The sequence below is a fragment of the Hibiscus syriacus genome, unplaced genomic scaffold (assembly GCF_006381635.1).
Source record: "Hibiscus syriacus cultivar Baekdansim isolate YM2019G1 unplaced genomic scaffold, ASM638163v2 tig00011718_pilon, whole genome shotgun sequence".
Lineage (NCBI taxonomy): Eukaryota > Viridiplantae > Streptophyta > Magnoliopsida > Malvales > Malvaceae > Hibiscus > Hibiscus syriacus.
The window spans coordinates 747,586-767,806 of NW_024062254.1; positions in this window are offsets into that span (position 1 = coordinate 747,586).

The window sequence follows — 20,221 nt, forward strand, 5'->3', positions numbered from 1 at the left end:
ATATTCTAATTTCAACTTTGAAGTTTTGAATGATTTAGGGGGATATTATTAGAATATTCAACAATTTGAGGACTAATTTAGAACAAAGGTCATAGTTTACGAATGAAATTAAATCTGATTTTTTCCAAAAAAATTTAAAATATAAAATTTTAAAAATAAAATATAAGCAAAAGAGTATGTGAGACCCTCGTACTTTAAAAAAAACTAATGTGACCCTAGTACTTCTTTTTACATTCAATATGGCCCTCAAAAGGGTATGTGAGGCCTTCGTACTTCTAGTAATTTAATTTTTATTTTAATATTTTCTCTTATATTTGTATAGTTTAAATTAAAATTTTAAAATATAAAATATTTAAAAAAATCAATTAAGCTCTTGATTTTTTTTAAAAAATATTTTGATCTTCGAACTCGACCAAAAATACCAATTTCATCTGTCACATCATCAACCACATCACCAACAATCGTTGATTATCATGTCAGCACCGTAACAGTCAACAACAAAAATTGTTAGTCAAAAGATTACATTGTGTCAATTTTTAAGTTTAAAGGTCATATTGGGTGTAAAAAATGTACGAGGACCACATTGAGGCCTCACATGCGTTTTTGTCTAAAATATATAATAATTAATTAAACAAAATCTATACCCTAATTTCTCCAATAAATAGAGTCTCGCGCATTAGTCCTAATAGCCGACGCCTAAGATATTGTAACACTTGAGGCTTTTTGGAAAATCTTCCGCCGTCGGGAATACCTCCGTTACAGGACATTTCGCCTTGGTTATGTGTTCGCCGCAATCGGTGTTTCATGAAGATAAAATGCGAACGGTGAGAAATGTCGATCTTTTTCATCCAAACTTTTAGTTTGTATTAGAATTACCATGCGCTAAGATTCAATTTTTGATTTATTTATTTGATTATTCCTATCTGTTTGTGAAAGATGTCGTCTTCTTCATTCAATTAGGAAATTATCCCAATCTAATGGTGGGTAGTTTTGTGCGGATAATCAGTGCTGCTCTTTAGAATTATTAAACAAATACACATTTCACCCCTAAAATATTAGATAAATCTTTAAGAATAGCACTTCGAAGCCGAAAGCTCTCATTCCATATGAACCAAAACACAAATACAACAATAGCTTCGGCTTGTTTACAAGCATTAATAATAAAGTTTTATTAAGCTTGCTCTCACACGAACTGAGTGACCTTCGTGGTAAATAAATTGTTGGTATTCCTCAAGTTCGAGCACTATGAATGTCAGAGTGTGAGCCTTCAATCTCAATAGGTTGAGAGTTATTTTGAACTGATACTGTTTTATACCTACCCTAAATTCATTGGAAGAAAAAAAAGCTCTCTTAACTTGACTCATGAATTTTAGATATAATGAATATATAATTTGATGGCTGTTTCATCATAAAGTGCTATGAACTTTACAAACCTAGTCAAGAATGGAGAACCCTTCGAGTTCCTTTAAAAATAAACCACAATAATATTTTTATCATTATATGCCTTTTAACATAAAGACATTAAAAATCTAAATCTAAATCTTTTGTGTAGAAAGTTACACTTGGACAGATACATGCATTGTTTTTTTCTGGAAATAAGAGGGCTTACAGTATAACATTAAAGTGAAATATATAAAGTTAAATCCCCATTTCTAGAATTTAGAAGTTTGAGTTTGTGTACACTAAGAATAAGAAACTCGTGATATTTAGTTTATTAAAATTAGTCTTTCGTCCAAATTAATTAGGGGTAAAAGTAATGGTTAACTTATAGGTAACCCAAATGGTAAATTTATTAAGTATAAACTTAAACATCACGTGCAGTGCATGTTATGGGACCCAGGTTCGAACATAATAGATGTCAGGGGTCTGACCGTTCAATGTCAATAGGTTGAACCAATACTGTCTTGTAATTACCCGGGATTAATTAAAAAAAAATCCTTGGTGTAAATCTCTCTATATTAAAGTGTTTCGTAAACAAATACTAAAAAATAAATAATTTACACAACATAACAACTTCGGTGACATGTTATCCTATATTAAAGGTTTATTTATTTTTCAACACTATCGTTTTCCATTCAAAACGACATAGCATGTGCCATAGGAATGATGGTATAGCTACTTTATTATTTATTTGGACTCATATGCATCTTGGTGTTTGACTTGCACAAATACATTATATATAAGGGTAAAGACTTAAACTATCAGTTTTGTTGCTTAAACTTTCAATTTTTTCAAAATTATATTGAAATTTTAGTTTTCATTTCATTTTAATATATTGTCGTTAAAAATTGAAAGCGTTTAGTACCCTTAAAACTATTAGTTTTGGTCAATTTTAGTACTTAAACTTTTAAATTTTTTAAAACTTAACGTTAAATTTTGAATGAGTACTAAAATGAAACAAAAATGAAAATTCTTAATGGTTAATACTAAAATGAAACAAAAACTAAATTTTAAGTATGGTTTTAAAAAATTAAAAGTTTTAAGTGTTAAGTGGCCTTATGTTTCCTTTTTTTGTATTATATAATCTTTTTTTATACGTTACCTTTTTTGTTAAAGTGTTGATGCCTTTTTTGCTTTTTCCTTAAATCACGAGATTTTAATCTAATTTCTTTTCTATTTCTTTCTTCTTCCTCCTCCTCATATTTCTTTGACCATTTTCTTTATGTTTGGGAAGTGATGAAGGCAATTGTCTGTTCATTCTTTGATTTTAGGAATGATTTTTTTAATTAATTTAGACATTACATACTTTCCTTGTGTATCTAATTTAGACCATTGGCTTAACTCTGAATAGTTGGTTATGCTGGTATATTTTCAGGGAAAAGTAGCAGTCATTAGAGGAGACGACCAGGGAAAGTGCAGCAATGGATGAGGTAAATTTGGTTTTGATGTTTGGGTGAGTTGGTTGCAAATTTCGTTTTGAATTGGACCACAAAGTCTGTGGTAAACTTGATGCTTAGAACTGATGCCAAAGTTGGTAGAAATTTGCTTGTAGATTTAGTGATAAAGTTAGTGATGAATTTGATGATAAGGAACGATTGACATAAATTTTGTCATCTAATTTGTCACTAACTTTGTCACTAAATTTGTAGTCTTCTACTAATTTACCATCAAATTTGTCATTAACTAAGAATGCAATAATGATTTTGTTAAGGGCTTATTCACACTTCAAATGTAAAATGATAAATTAAAAAAAAACTCAGAAGTACCACATTTATAAAATATGTTAAATTGAGGTACCAAATAATGTATTTGCGAATGTTCTTATTTGAACAAAGCTGCTTGTTTACTCTATCAGCCTTATATATGTTAGCCCTACATGTCTATTACAATAGTTTTGTAATTTTCCATGTTTTTTAAAATTGTGAAATCTGTGAAGGATGAGGACTAGACTAATTATTGTCAAATTTGATTCTATTAAATTCCTTTGTTTATTGTAATTTCTGAGCTTTAATTTTCAATATTCTTAACATTTGATACGCACTAGTAATTCCAGTCTAGTGACTGGGAAGACTGCGAAAAATGCACAAAGCTACCCTCGTTCACCTGTTGGACAGATTGGTACTGGTGATTTTCCACCATATAGGCTAGGCTCCATTTATATGTTAACCTTGAGTTGCCATGAATGTAATGTGTAATTTATCTGGCTAGTACCCCAAAAACATTTCCAGGACTTACTGGAAAAGGAAGGCACATCCAACTAATAAGAGTGATTCTTTCACAGGAGGTTTCTGTAGCATGGATTACTGGAAAAGAACTATATTTCTTCTTCTGTTATCAACTTTTGAGCTTCTTGGTAACTGTACTGTTACAATTTTATTGCTGAGAATGTTTTCTGCATCCATACATAATGATTTCTCTATGATTGTTATGCTCAATTTACTGCGATAACGAGTTCTTGTAAATTTTGTGCCTTTGAAAGTGGTATTTTAGCTGTATGCTGTGAGTAAATACTGCAGGATGCTTCTTTGCTCACGGATGGTAGGTTTTCTGAAGGTTCAAACGGATTCTTTGTAGGCTCATATGCCCAGAACCACAGGCGCGGTAATTTCTTACTAGAATTACAAGAGAATTTTTCATTCCAATGAAAGAATGAGGGTAAATTACACGTTTGGTAACTAAATTTTATTCTCTCTCCTATTTCACTCATTGTAATTTCAATTTTTTCAATTTACTCACTGAACTTATAGATTGAAATTTTTGGTTACTTCGTTGTAATTAATTAATGGCGTTTGTCGTTTTGAATTCTTGAAAAGGATTAAATTTTAGATTGAAACGACGCTGTTTTAATTAAAATACGGTCTTGCCGTAATGCTGCTAATTATTTATCGTTTGAGTGACCAAAAAGTAATTTCTATAAAGTTCAGTGAGTAAATTTTAAAAATTAAAAGTATGATGAGTGACATAGGAGAAAGAGAAAAATTTAGTCGACAGATGTGTAATATACCCGAAATACTAAACATTTTTGTCTATGTGGTATCAAGTTTATTGATTTTGTTAATGGTAACAAATTAAATGGAGAGAAGTGTGTAACTTTAGGGTTTTTACCATACATATCATCTTTACGAGGGTTTTTACCATACTCACTCTAGAGGTTGTTGAAAGTAATCAAAGGTGGGGCCCAACTGAATTGTTTCTCAACAGAATTTTCAAAATTGAGGGGGGCACCGCACATTCTCATTGACAAAAGGGGCACCGAATTCGATGCCCCAATATTAAATTAAAATAAAAAATAGTTAAATCACACATTTAATTACTGCACACTTTAGGATATTTACAAGATTAGTCCTAAGTTTTAACTATAAATACCCTAGCTCATTTAGCTTCAAAATCATCTCAAAACATTTCTTTTTTCCTATACTAGAGAGCTTTTTTGTGAGTAGTGAGTGTTTTGTAAACACCTGTAAATTTTCTCTCTTAGTAAAAGATCTGCTGCTGCCCGGAGACGTAAGCATAATTGGTTGAATTCCGTTATCAATTTTCGGGTATTATTTTTTCGCTTTTATTTTGCATTCTTACAAATTTGATTATAGGGAAATTACTTGTACTCGGTTTATTTCTTAACAACTGGCATCAGAGTTTTTTGGTTGTGAATTCTGCTAATTTTTTGCGAGGTTACTATTCGGGTTACTATTCACGTGAATAGTGAATTTCGTGAATAGTGAAATTCGGTCGACAATACGAGTTTGTCGACGGAGGTGTTTTAATACACGGTAGTTCGCAGAAATTGTCAGAAACGATCCAAACGAAGCCAGATTCGAGTGGGAACGATGACTGTAGACGAAGGGAAGGTGAAAATTGAAAAGTTCGATGGTGCTTACTTTGGATTTTGGAAGATACAAATTGAAGATTTTCTGTACCAAAAAAATCTATATCAACCCCTCTCAGGAAAACAACCAGAGGGCATGAAGAATGAAGACTGGGCTCTTCTCGACAGACAAGCCTTCGGAGTTATCCGACTAACGTTATCCTGCAATGTTGCTTTTAACATAGCAAAGAAAAAGACCACGGCGGGTCTTATGGCTGCTCTCTCCAGTATGTATGAGAAGTCATCGGCCTCAAACAAAGTTCATTTGATGAGACGATTATTTAATTTGCGGATGGTGGAAGGGGCATCGGTGGCACAACACCTAAATTAACTCAACAAAATCACAACCCAGTTGAGTTCAGTGGAAATTGAGTTTGATGATGAAGTTCGAGCTTTAATTCTCTTATCATCTTTACCAGACAGTTGGAATGCTAATGTTACAGCAGTCAGCAGCTCGTCGGGGAACATTAAATTGAAATTCGACGATGTTCGGGATCTGGTATTGAGCGAAGAAATTCGACGGAGAGAATCGGGTGAAGCATCAACCTCCTCAGCCTTGCACACGGAGTCCAGAGGGAGAACTTTAGAAAGAAATTCAAATCGTGGCAGATCGAAATCCAGAAGGGGAAAATCAAGAACAGGAAATAAAGATTTTACCTGTTATAATTGCGGCAAGAAGGGTCACTTCAAAAGAGATTGCCGAGCACCGAAGAAAAATACCGACGCACAGGAATCTGCCAACATGACAGAGGAGATAGGTGATGCCATGATTCTAAGCATCAACAGTCCGATTGAATCATGGATCTTGGATTCAGGGGCATCTTTCCACTCCACCCCATGCTAAGAAATCATGGAGAACTATATTAGTGGTGATTTTGGGAAGGTTCATCTTGTTGATGATGAAACCTTGAAGATCGTCGGAAAAGGAGACATCCGACTAAAGCTGCCAAACCAGACCACCTGGAAGCTGACAGGAGTGAGATATATTCCTGGCCTCAAAAGAAATCTGATTTCTGTTGGATGAAGATTATAGTACAACTTTTTCAGGCTGTGAATGGAAGATTACCAAAGGAGCACTCGTCATTGCTCGTGATAAGAAGACTGGTACTCTCTATGTAACCTCGAATTTAGAAAATATCATTGCAGTAGCAGATGCTGACGGAAAATCAAACCTATGGCACCAAAGGCTTGGCCATATGAGCGAGAAAGGGATGAAGATACTTTTGTCAAAAGGGAAGCTGCCGGATCTAAAGAATGTAGATGTCGGACTATGCGAGGATTACATCTTTGGTAAACAAAAGAAAGTCAGCTTTACAAAGATTGGCAAGACTCCCAAGGCAGAAAGGTTAGAATTGGTTCATACTGATGTATGTGGACCATCCCCAGTTCCATCTTTTGCAGGCTCACTATATTATGTCACCTTCATCGATGATTCAACAAGGAAGGTGGGTTTATTTTTTGAAGAAGAAATCAGAAGTCTTTGATACCTTCAGAAAATTGAAGGTCATGGTGGAAAATGAGATTGGTTTGAAAGTCAAGCGGTTGAGGTTTGACAATGGAGGAGACAATGGAGGAGAGTACAGAGACAGTAGATTCAGAGATTTCTGTGCAAACAATGGGATCAAGATGGAGACAACAGTTCCATAACACTGCAGCAAAATGGCGTAGCAGAGCGCATGAACAGAACTCTGAATGAACGTGCCAGAAGCATAATGATACATGCCGGATTGCCCAAATCTCTATGGGCTGAAGCTATCAACACTGCAACTTACCTGATCAACTGTGGGCCCTCAGTTCCTTTGGATGGCGGAATACCAGAGGAAGCTTGGAGCAAGAAAGAAATAAACCTTTCACACTTAAGAATGTTTGGTTGTATTTCTTATGTACACATAAACTCTGCTGAAAGAAGTAAACTTGATGCCAAGTCCAACAAATGCGTCTTTGTTGGTTACGGTGGTGATGAGTTCGGTTACCGGTTTTGGGACTACAAAAATTGAAAGATCATCAGAAGCAGAGACGTCATTTTCAATGAAAATGTGATGTACAAAGACAAGTCAACCGTAGAATCAAGTAATACCGAAGCTAAAACAAAGGAATTTGCTGAGTTCGAGGAGATTTCTGGAAATGATGTTCAGATCAGTCCTGAAGCAGTTCAAGAGGAAGAATCAGGCACACCAGAACTGAGACGCTCCTCCAGAATTCCTAAACCAACCCAACGATATTCGTCTTATTTGCACTACTTGTTGCTGACTGACAATGGTGAACCAGAGTGCTATGATAAAGCGATGCAGGTGGATGATTCAGTCAAGTGGGAGTCTTTCATGAAAGATGAGATGGACTCGCTTATGTCAAATCAGACGTGGGAATTAGCTGAATTACCACCAGGCAAGAAAGCGCTCCACAACAAGTGGATTTACAGGATCAAAGAAGAGCACGATGAGAGCAAACGCTACAAAGCAAGATTGATAGTCAAAGGTTTTCAACAAAAAGAAGGTATTGACTACAATGAAATTTTCTCTCCAGTAGTAAAACTGTTTACAATCAGACTGGTGTTGAAAATTGTAGCTGCAGAGAATTTACATCTTGAGCAGTTAGATGTAAAGACAGCTTTTCTTCATTGTGATTTGGAGGAAGAAATCTATATGAGGCAGCCATAAAGCTTCAGAGAGGTAGACAAGAAAAACCTGGTATGCAGGTTGAAAAAGAGCTTGTATGGTTTAAAACAAGCTCTTAGACAGTGGTACAAGAAGTTCGATAGTTTCATGGGTAGCAGTGGTTTTACCAGATGCCAAGCAGATCATTGTTGCTACATCAAGAGGTTCGACAATAGTTTCATTATTTTATTGTTGTACGTTGATGACATGCTCGTTGCAGGCTCAAACATGCAAGAGATTATACACTTGAAGCAAAAATTGTCGAAGCAGTTTGCTATGTAGGATCTGGGCGCTGCAAAGTAGATTCTTGGGATGAGGATCAAAAGAGACACAAAGTCGGGGATTTTGATGTTATCACAGGCTGAGTACATCAACAAAGTACTTTCCAGGTTCAACATGAAAGATGCTAAACCAGTAAGTACACCTTTAGGTGTTCATTTCAGACTCTCCAAAGACCAATCACCAAAGACGGAGGAAGAACGTGTACACATGGTGAAGGTACCGTATGCCTCAGCAATTGGAAGTCTGATGTATGCCATGGTTTGTACCAGACCAGATATTGCTCATGCAGTGGGAGCTGTTAGCAGGTACATGAATAATCCAGGCAAGGTACACTGGGAAGCAGTCAAATGGATCCTCAGATATCTGCGGGGTACCACAAACAAAACACTTTGTTTCAAAGGTGGAGATACGATACTGACAGGCTATGTAGATGCTGACTTAGCCGGAAATGTTGACATCAGAAGGAGCACTACAGGGTATGTCTATACTCTAGGAGGTACTGCAGTGAGTTGGGTTTCTCAACTACAGAAGATAGTTGCTCTCTCCACAACTGAAGTAGAATATGTCGTTGTTACGGAAGCCAGCAAGGAGATGGTTTGGCTCCAAAGTTTCTTGGAAGAGTTAGGCAAGAAACAAGAAAACAATGTCTTGTATTGCGACAGTCAAAGTGCTATCCATCTAGCAAAGAATCCGTCTTTTCATTCCAGGACGAAGCACATACAATTGAGATATCATTTTATCAGGTCTCTTCTGGAAGATGAGATTTTGAAACTTGAAAAGATCAGTGGAGCTCAAAATCCGGCAGACATGTTGACAAAGACGGTAACTACAGACAAACTGAAGTTGTGTTCAGCTTCAGTTGGCATGCTAGAATAAAAGAACAGAAATAGTTCTGCATTGATCGAGGTGTGAAGACATATTAAAATCAGTCTTCAAGTGGGAGATTGTTGAAAGTAATCAAAGGTGGGGCCCAGTTGAATTGTTTCTCAGCAGAATTTTCAAAATTGGGGGGGGGGGCACTGCACATTCTCATTGACAAAAGGGGCACCGAATTCGGTGCCTCAATATTAAATTAAAATAAAAAATGGTTAAATCACATATTTAGTCACTGCATACTTTAGGGTATTTACAAGATTAGTCCTAAGTTTCAACTATAAATACCCTAGCCCATTTAGCTTCAAAATCATCCCAAAACATTTCTTTCTTCCTATACTAGAGAGCTTTCTTGTGAGTAGTGAGTGTTTTGTAAACACCTGTAAATTTTCTCTCTTAGTAAAAGATCTGCAGCCGCCCGGAGACGTAAGCACAATTGGCTGAACTCCGTTATCAATTTTCGGGTATTATTTTTCCGCTTTTATTTCGCATTCTCACAAATCTGATTATAGGGAAATTACTTGTACTCGGTTTATTTCCTAACAGAGGCAAGTCAGGTGTTGAAACTAGTGTTTAGTTTCTCTCAAGTAGCTATCTCTTAACCACTTAAGTCCCTCCTTTCATCACCATCATTCATTATCCTTTCCATACTCCTTCCATTCACCGACGTGGTTATTGATCAATATATCTCAGAATCGTGGTAATCTGACGGTCAAATATTGAAATCGATAAAAGAGAACGATAAAAGTTTGGAGGCTTTTGTGAAGTTTGTATGAGAAATTACTTGTAGAGTAAAAAAGAAGAGTCAAACAATACTATTGTTGGCTGAAAGTGATGTCTGAGCGTGGTAGTTCGATGACTTGGACTTTTTTAACATTAGATTTGTGGAGTGTAGATTATTTTTCGATTAAACGGTCATCAAATTCGCCTTTGGGAGGGTAAAAAAAAGTTATATGAAAAATTTTTAAGTTCATTTTATCATTGTCGATGATGGATTGTATAGATTGAAAAGGAGATGAAGAGAAAAGGAGGGAGAACGAAGAAAAATGGGGATTTAGTTTTATATGGATCCAAAATTATGTCGTTTTGACGTAAATTTGACTTTTTTGAAACAATGTCATTTTGGTATTGTATGTTATGACATAAAATTGTTAACTATTTAATTATAGAGTGATTAAAACATGAGCATTTAGAAAGGTTAGTGAATAAGTTATAAAATATTAAATTTCAGTGACCAAAATAATAGAAATGTTACACTTAAGAACTGAAATTTGTAATTTACCCTTATTTTAAATGAAAGGATGGTTTTGTTATTTGATTTGTTTTCGATTGCGTCCTTATATTTGTATTTTTTTAAAAATAAATAATTTGTCGATACTATAATTTTTTAAGTAAGAGTTAGACTTCATAAATATTTTTCAACGTGAGCACACATATCTTAACAACATAAGATTTTCAAATGGGATAGATACGAATAAAATTTAAGGGTGGGTATTGTCCATAAAATAAGTAATTAATTGAAAAAAACTCAGATTTCAAGGTGAGTACGAAATAGTGGATACTATCGGTAAAATAAATAACTAATCGAAGAAAATTTGGATTTTAGCTCCGCCACTGAATAGATTGATATCTTTAATCCCACACATGATTCAAGCAAAACAAAGAGTGTTACTAGAAAATGAGTTGCATTCAGGTTCGTGTTTCAGATGTTTATTCTATTGATAAAATTGTTTCTGAAAATGATTTGCAGAAGAAGAATAGTTTCTGAAAATGAAAATCGCAACACGAAAATGACTATCGCAACGAGAGAATCGCAACGCGAAACTAAAATCGCGTTGCGATTTGCATTTCGCGTTGCGATTCTTGGTTGATTTAATAAGCAATCTAAGTGAAATGGTTAATCTATTATTGAAATTACCAGTAAACTTATCATCAATTTCAATATGAAAAACCTAATAATAATGCAAAAATTTCAAAAAGAAAATAATTAAAAAAACTAACCCTCGTTGGTTGATTTGGTTGATTTTCCATTTCTGATTGTGAGGGTAGCTCTGAGAGATTTAGATAGACGGATTTCGCCGAAGATGGGGACGGATTTCGTCGGAGATGGGTGAGAGAGTGAGAGATGGAGATGGGACTGAGTTGTGATTTTAGGTTTTAGGTTATGAGTTGCGATTACGGGATATACTGTGGACAGTTCAGTGTTCCAATATATTAATATTCATGTTTGGAATTTAAAAATAAAATACTTGGCCAGGATACTAATGGCGCTTTGAAAATCGCATTGCGATTATGTATTATTGCGTTGCGAAAGACAGTATCGCGTTGCGAAAGTAAGTATCTCGTTGCGATTTTTTATTATCGCATTGCGATAGTCAGTATCGCATTGCGATTTTCCCAATTCGCGTTGCGATTTACTTATTCGCATTGCGATTTTCCCAATTCGCGTTGCGATTTACTTATTCGCATTGCGAATTGGGAAAATCGCAACGATACTGTAGACCATCGCAACGCGATTTTCAACTATCGCATTGCGAAAATGCAACGCGAATTTGCGATAATGGAGATCGCGTTGCGAATTAGCGATCGCATTGCGATTTTGTTGGTCATTTTGGCAAATCCGGAAAAAGTTGGTTAAAATCGTATATTATATGGGATTTTTGGTCACTGGGGTTATTTTCTCTTAAAAAAATGGTTAAATAAATTCATTTTTATTCATCAACAAATTCGTTTGTTAAAATGTTACTAGAAAATGTTGTGATGATTAAAGATCTTAAAAATATCTATGGAATACATACAAGCTAAAGCGCGATTTTGATTTTTTTTTTACCTTGTTAAAAGTTTGGAAAGAGGAAAAGAGTGCCCATATAATTTATTGATATTAAAAAACAGTACATTATTTGTTCAATATAAGCAATGACCCTGTTATGTTGATGATTTCGTCCAAGGTCATGCGGTTTTGTCTTGGGCACAACCGAGCCCTGGAAGTTGATATTGATGATGAGGATGAAAAATTGCATCTCCCATTGACCCTACTTGTTGCAGTTGTTGTTGATGCACTGGAGGGGTTGGCTGTAGATGGCTATGCAGAGCGGCAATATGTAAACTCTCACCATCAACAAAATTTTGGCAGGATCTCTTGCTCGTTGAAGGCCCTGCGATTTCATCTTCGGCATCGTTGATATGTGGAAGCTGATATTAAGATTCACTCACTAATGCCAAATGTGCGGTCTGAGTCTATCTTTAATAAACACGAGGGTAACCAAGAAAAATGAATTTTTAAGGACTTAATGTAAAAACTCCTCGTTCTTGAAGCATTGAAATTTTTGGAAAACAACTTGTTACTCCATTCTTGAGGTGGGAAGATTTCCGAAAAACAACTTGCTTCGCCATTCTTATGACATTAATACTTCTGAAAAATTATTTACTCATCCCTTCTCGAAGCGGTGAGACATCTGAAAAATGAAGCATTCAAGTTTTGTAAATCACTTTATCATGTTCAAAATCTTGACATTATGCTTGAATGTCTTATAGATAACCTGAATATCTTAATATCGAAGAAGGAGAATGCCAAAATTATTTCATTAATCGATAGATAAAGAGATTCGGTGGCGAATCCAAAAATATTTTTCAGCGTGGACACATACATGTTAACAACATAAAATTTTTAAATGAGTTATGTACAAATAAAATTTCAAAATAAGCATCGTCCTAACTAATTGAAGAATACTCAGATTTCAAGGTGAGTACGAAAAATTTCAGAATAGACACCACCGATAAAATAAATAACTAATCTTCACTTGGCCACTCGTTAAACACATATTTCTCTCAAATTTACTAACTTTTCTCATTTTATATGTATTTTTTTCCTACGATTTATCTCATGAAAGCCAAAACAAATTACAAAAATGAAAATGAATTTTAAAAATCAAAATAAAAACATTTATTTTAAAAGAATATATAATAATATAAAATATTAAAAGTGAAATACATAAAAAAGAGTTAAATAAAATAAACCATATATTCATTTTTTAATGTAAACACTTTTTCTGTTATAAATACTTTCACGTTGTCCCATTAAATAAAACCTAAGGTTTTCTTAGCCGCCGGAAGTATCTCCGCAAGTTCGTCGCCATCGGGGTTTCTGGAAGAGAAAATTTGAACTGTGATAGATTCCGGGTGCAAACCTGCATTGTCTATCTTTGCTGTCTAGGATTGCATCCAGGATGGCAGTCGTTGAAGCTGTCGGAGAGAGTGAAACTGTTCGTCGAGGAGATCGGAGATCGGGAAGGCTGGGTTTAGAGTCAGTACGGTCGGGGTTAGCAATGGGGATACAGTTTGCAGTCAATGGAATTGATTTCCGATAGCATTGAAACTGAGGAGATCTCGGTGGTAAGATGGGAAACATCTTTATTCCTAGTTTTATGCTTCATTATTCGAACTCAAGAATCTCTATTCCGTAGGACATTTCCAGTTTCCCTTGCATCGATTGTGGGAAACGACATGTGATGCGGAGAATCCTGAAAAAAAAACATACAATATAAATTCTTGTTGGAACAATCTGATGTGATGAGGAGGAGAAGTTGGAGCTGAATCAGAATGGGTTTCGGCCAAAATCACAGGTGAGGACTGCAGTGCTTTCTCTAGCAAACGGGCTTTGACTTCTAGGAAGAGGAAGAGGAAAATCTATGACGAGGTGAGGAATAGTAACACTCCGCTTGAAAGGCTTGATCATGATGAGGGAGAGGAAAATTTATGACGATGTGAGGAATAGCAACACTCCGTTTGAGGAGGAGGAGGCTAACGTGCCAAAATCAGATAAAACTAACAGTAGGTAATACCAAGGACTGGACTGAGAACAAAATAAAATTTTGGGGACTGTATTGAAAGTTTTAAAAGTTATGTGACCAAAATGCAAAATATCTAAAAGTTTGGTGAATATTTATGTACTGTGCCCTTAGTTTTATATATTTGAATGATCATTATAGTATTTTAATACTTGATATTATCCGCTTTAAAGGATTTCATTTCGTAATAGCCGTAAGTGGCAACCAGAATACCTAACACTCAACATAACTACCGCTGCTGCCGCCGACTCCACCGCCACCGCCACAATGCATGCCTCTTTTCTGAGCCGACCAGCCACCGAATTACGAACTTGGCGAACCACTGCCCTCACCAATTCAAAGCTAGTCGTCGCCCCTGCAAACAGCCGCAGATGTTCTCAATCCGTACAATTCTCTCCCTCTGCTCGAAACACACGACTAAAAAAACCTAGCTCAAGGGTAACGGAAGCGAAGACACGGGCCAAGCTGGACGACGTCGGAATACATGAAGGTGACTTGGGGAAACCCAAAGTGGGAATTTCGAGGGTATGGTGCGAGGGGAACACTTGCAACATTCATTTGTTGAAGTTGTCGGAGGAAGTGAAATGGAGCGTGGAGGAATGTGGGTTGGTTGGGTTTAAATTCAATACGGATGGGGTTAGCGGCGGGATCTCGATGGGGACGAGAGAGAGTGGAAGGGTTCTCAATCAAGTGTTTTGATTGCTGGTAGAATTGAAACAGTGATTGGGGCTCGGCAGTATGTTGGGAATATATCTATACCTGGCTGTGATAAAAATGTAAGCTTTATTATTCAAACTTTACCCTTTTAATTACTGCTATGCTTATTGCTTTTAATTGCGAGAAACAGGAGAGAAGACTGGGAATTAATCTATATTTCTCATACTGTTCTCCTTTTGGCATGAATGGCAAAAGCTAATCAAACTGATTGATTGATTATAAAGTTATATATTTTATGAAAAGAGGTTAGGATTGGATTGAATTTGTATGATCCTTTATTTAGAAGGCCTTAGAGGAAGAGGTGGAGCTCCAATCTAACTGCAATCTTTTGTTTGGTTTGAACTATTTTACTTTATTTAGTGTTAGAATGCCCTGGAAATTAAGCTGAAATAAAATTTTCTTTTCTTCAACTTACCTCCTCACAGTTGAGAAATTTGAGGGTTGATTTCCATGAGCTACGTTAAATGTTGGTCCTTGGCATAACAGAAGTAGTTCTTTTAGTTATTTATTTGATAATTCTGTTCTGTTTCACGAGAACTGAACAACAGTAAATTATAATGTCAAAATTTTTTTTCTTCATCTTTCAATTATGAAACTATCTCAAACTAATGGTAGGTAGTTCCGTAGGTTCCAGGTACAATTATTGCAATGGGGAGGCTCAATCGTCCAAGTGTTATGGTTTATGGTGGAGCCATCAAGGTTTGCTGCTTTGTCTATTATAACTGCTGTAGATCGATTGCCTTTTTTCTTTAGTTGAAAATGTATCATTTAAGATTTATATCTGATCAGTTTTTCTCTTATCGCATTCGTTGCAAGTTTTTTTTCTTAAGTCGGGGCTGCTCTTTAGAGTTATTAAATAAATACAAAATTCACCCCTATAATATTAGATAAGTCTGTAAGAATTGGTTTCGAAGTGGAAATCACTTATTCGAATGAATGTGTATTGTTCTAGATTCTAAACAGAAATGTATTAGAATGCCTTAAATGAAATTTTTACAATTTGTTTCTCTGGTTCTGGTTCTCCCTTTGATTGTTTATTATACGTAATATATTCATTCAATACATTCAAGTGTAGTTAATCTAAATTTAGGTGGTGGTGTCCTAAAATTCTTTGATTTTAGGAGCAGCAGATGCAAGAAAAATTCTTGGATTAGCTCAAGGAACTTGAGGATACCATGATTTTGTGTAGAAAGTTATACTTAGTTAAATATATGCAATGTTTTTCTGGCAAGTACGAAGGCTTACTTTCCAATTTAAAATAAAATAAATTAAGGTAAATCCCCATTTCTAGAATTTTAGAAGTTTTTGTGTTTGTGAACAATCAAGAACCTCATTATGGTGTATATCAGATAAGTGCCTACCTTTTTAAATATTATTTTGGTTTGTAATGGGTGTTTCGGTGTTTACCTTTTGCTATTAACCTAAAATTCTGCTCTAGAATTGAAGTATTGACATAATGTTTAGGTGTAATATATTGTTAGTCCACTGAGTTCGTCCTTGGTGCTGGCACAACGTAACTTTTCTGTACTTGCTTGTTTCATTCATTCCCTGTTATAGTTGAAGAAGAAGACGAAGAACGAAGGAATGAGCAAGATTTGGGAATAGAGAAAGGAGGGTTAGGGATTTTGGAGAAAGAAGGGTTAGGGATTCGGGAGAGTAAATTGGGGATTGAAATCAAAAAAGGAATTGAAGCATGAGGGGAGTTTGACTTATCTGATGAAGTGGAGGCGGGCCAAGGGAGTTTGGTGCGAGATGGAGCGGCCCAGTCAATTGGCCCAATACCTGAACAACAAAAGGAATCAGTTTGTTAAGCATTCAGTTATAGAGAATTGCCAGCTGGCATTACTAGATTTACCTGTACGAATTTGTAACTAAATAATACCTCTTGTAGACCACATTTCCTTTTAGGACTTGAATGAATGCGAATTTCCTGAAATCCCTTTTCTTCTTCTTCTACAACCTTTCTTCTTCGATAATTTCTTCTCTTTTATCCTCAATCTACAACAAATTGGTATCGAGAGCCTCGGTTCTGGCAAGCAGTGGGCATGACAAAGAAGACTCAGAACATGACTGAAGCTGATCTATCAGACCTACAAAATCAGATGGAGGAATTAACAACATTAGTGAAGCAGGGACAGGATGAGACTAATCCACCTAAGTGGTGGAAACACAAGAAACAGAATCACATCATTGGAGTCAAGGATGGCTACTAATCAAGGATATGTTGAAGAGTTGTTAAAGATTCTAACAGGCAGAACGGGGGAGCAAGAACATGCTGATGGTGAACAGGTACAAACTCCTAATGCTTCTAAAAATGGAGAGAAAAGTCCTGTTTTGGTAACTGTGGTAAAGGACAAATCCAGATTTACTTATAAAACAGATGAGTCTGGGATATTAAGAACTAAACCTGATGATTGTTTAGCCCTTAAGAATAGTTCTAGACATGAAAATCTAAAGGGTGAAAACAGTGAATCTAGACCTATTCTGTTAGGTCAGGAAACAGAGAAAAAAAGCTCAGGGGATTCATTTAACAACTCAGGTACTATGTGGCATAGGCCTAAAATAGAGCTACCATTCTTTGAGGGGGTTAATCCTAGGGGATGGATTCAGAAATGTCTGAAATATTTTTCCATTTGTGGTGTTCCTGTTGAGCAGAGAGTAGAGGTAGCTACTATGTATTTAACAGGCAAGGCTGAAATATGGTTTGATGGGTATATTATGCAAAAACACCATGTTACATGGCATGAATTTGAGGTTGATCTCTGTCACAGATTCAGTGACAGATCTTTTTCTGATATTGTAGAGGAGTTTACTAAATTGACTCAGAAAGGGACTGTAGAGGATTATCAGGAGAAGTTTGAGGAGTTACAACCTCATATGCTCTTGCAGAACCCTACTTTGACTGAGGAATTTTTTGTGTCACTTTTTATTAGTGGACTCAGAGATGATATTAAGCATAGAGTCAAAGCTTTAGATCCTAAAAATTTGTCTGAAGCATGTAAGCAATCTAAATTCTATGAACTATCTGTGGAGTTTGAGAACAAAAGGTTGAGGCCTTCTTTTAAATCCCCACCCTACCCAAACCCCATTACTGTTTCTAAAACATCTTCACTGCCAGCAACTACAAAACCCAGAGCAACATCAACCCCTAAACAGAATCTTATTGAGTACAGAAGGCAGAACAATCTTTGTTTTAAATGTGGTGAAAAATACCTCCCAGGCCAACAATGCAAAAATAGACAGCTGAACATGATTACTGAGGAAATTGATACTTTCCTAGTAGAATTTTTGCCTACAGACTCAGATCAGTCTCCACAAACAGAAGAAGAAACCTTAGAAATCTCTATGAATGCAATTACTGGTTCTATTGGTCATACTACATTGAGAATCAAGGGCACTATACAAGGAAAATCATTAAGTATCCTAATTGATAGTGACAGTACACACAGTTTCTTGACTCCTAAATGGGCTGATGTTGGCATTCAAATTACTACCCCTTATCCTTTGGCCATCACTGTGGCTAATGGCCAACAACTATTTAGTATTGCTAGATGCAATCAAGCACAGTGGCAAATGCAGGGACGTACTTTTTTGCATGATTTTAGATTACTTAAACTGGGTGGAAGTGACATGGTTTTAGGAGTGGATTGGATGAAGTTATTTAGTCCAATATTAATGGACTTCAATAATATGACTTTAAGTTTTGATCATGAGGGAAGCAAATTTGTATTCAAGGACAGCAACCCTTAAATGAATTGCAGCAAATTTCAAGGGCTACATTACTAAAAATCAGTGCAGGGGATTATGATATTATGGGCCATATTATCCTATTGACTATGGCAGAAACTTCTTATTCTATTCCTATGGAACTCCAACATGTGTTGGAGAAATACAGTTCAGTTTTTGCTGAACCTGAAGGCCTACCTCCTCAGAGGTCTCATGATCATTCCATTCCACTTAAACCTAATACCACAGTTAATCTAAGGCCTTACAGATTTTCTCACAATCAGAAGGCTGAGGTGGAAAAACAGATAACTACAATGCTTTCTTCTTCTGTCATTCAACTTAGCAGGAGCCCTTTTGCCTCTCCCTGCCTTCTTATTAAAAAGAAGGATGGCATTTGGAGGTTTTGTGTGGATTACAGACAACTAAATAGTCTGACTATCAAGGATAAGTTTCCTATTCCTATTGTGGAAGATTTGTTGGATGAGCTACATGGGGCTGTTTACTTTTTAAAAATTGATTTGAGGTCAGACTATTGGCAGATTCGAATTAAACCAGAAGATATCTATAAGACTGCATTTAGAACACATCAAGGCCATTATGAATTTAAGGTAATGCCTTTTGGCCTTACTAATGCTCCTGCTACATTTCAGGCCCTTATGAATGAATTGTTTAATTCTTTCCTTAGAAAATTTGTTTTGGTTTTCTTTGATGATATTTTGGTGTACAACAGCAGTATGACAGACCATGTTGAACATTTACAGTTAGTTTTGGAAGTTTTGCAAAAGAACCAATTATTTGCAAAACTTTCCAAATGTTTTTTGGGAAGACTAGTGGAGTATCTAGGCCATATTATCTTTGTTGCAGGGGTGTCTACAAACCCTATAAGGTGGAAGCTATGCATACTTGGCCCAAGCCTAAATCCCTTATATTTCTTAGAGGATTTCTTGGTCTGACAGGGTACTACAGGCGATTTATAAAGAATTATGGTATTATTAGCAGACCATTGACACATATGTTAAAAAAGGATGGGTTTCAATGGAATTCTGCTGCTTATACTGCTTTTGAGGATCTTAAGAAAGCTGTGTTCTGCTCCAGTTTTAGCACTACCAGATTTTTCTAAGACTTTTTATCTAGAAACAAATGCTAGATCTGGGGTATAGGAGTTGTTCTTTCACAAGAGGAAACCTATTGCTTATTTGAGTAAAGCTTTAAGTCCTAGACACTCAGCTCTATCTATTTATGAAAGAGAATATCTTGCTATTCTATTGGCTGTTTCTAAATAGAGGCATTATTTGGAGAGTAGGCCATTTATTATTAAGACTGGTCATGAACCATTAAAATTTCTGTTGGAGTAGAAGCTAACTACCACTATTCAGAATAAAGGTTTGACAAAGTTATTGTGTTTAGACTATACTATTCAGTATAGAAAGGGGAAATCAAATGTAGTTGATGATGCTTTATCTAGAACATGGGAGGATCAAGCTCATTGTATGGCTATGGGTGACAGTTTTGGTTCCTACTTGGGTTCAAGAGATTGAAGACAACTATAAAAATGATTCTCTAGCTCAAAATTGGATTTCCATCCTAACTATTAATCTTGCTGCTGACAATAAATGGAAATATTCTAAGGATGTTCTTAGATATGATGAGAGAGTTTATATTGGAGCTAATGGAAGCCTTAGGTGAAAGTTATGCAGACTTTGCATGATTCTCCTCAGGTGGGACATTCTGGGCACATGCTACATATTATAGGATTAGGTCAAATTTTTATTGGCCAAATCTTAAAGCTATGGTTGCTACCTATGTGAGATGTTGTG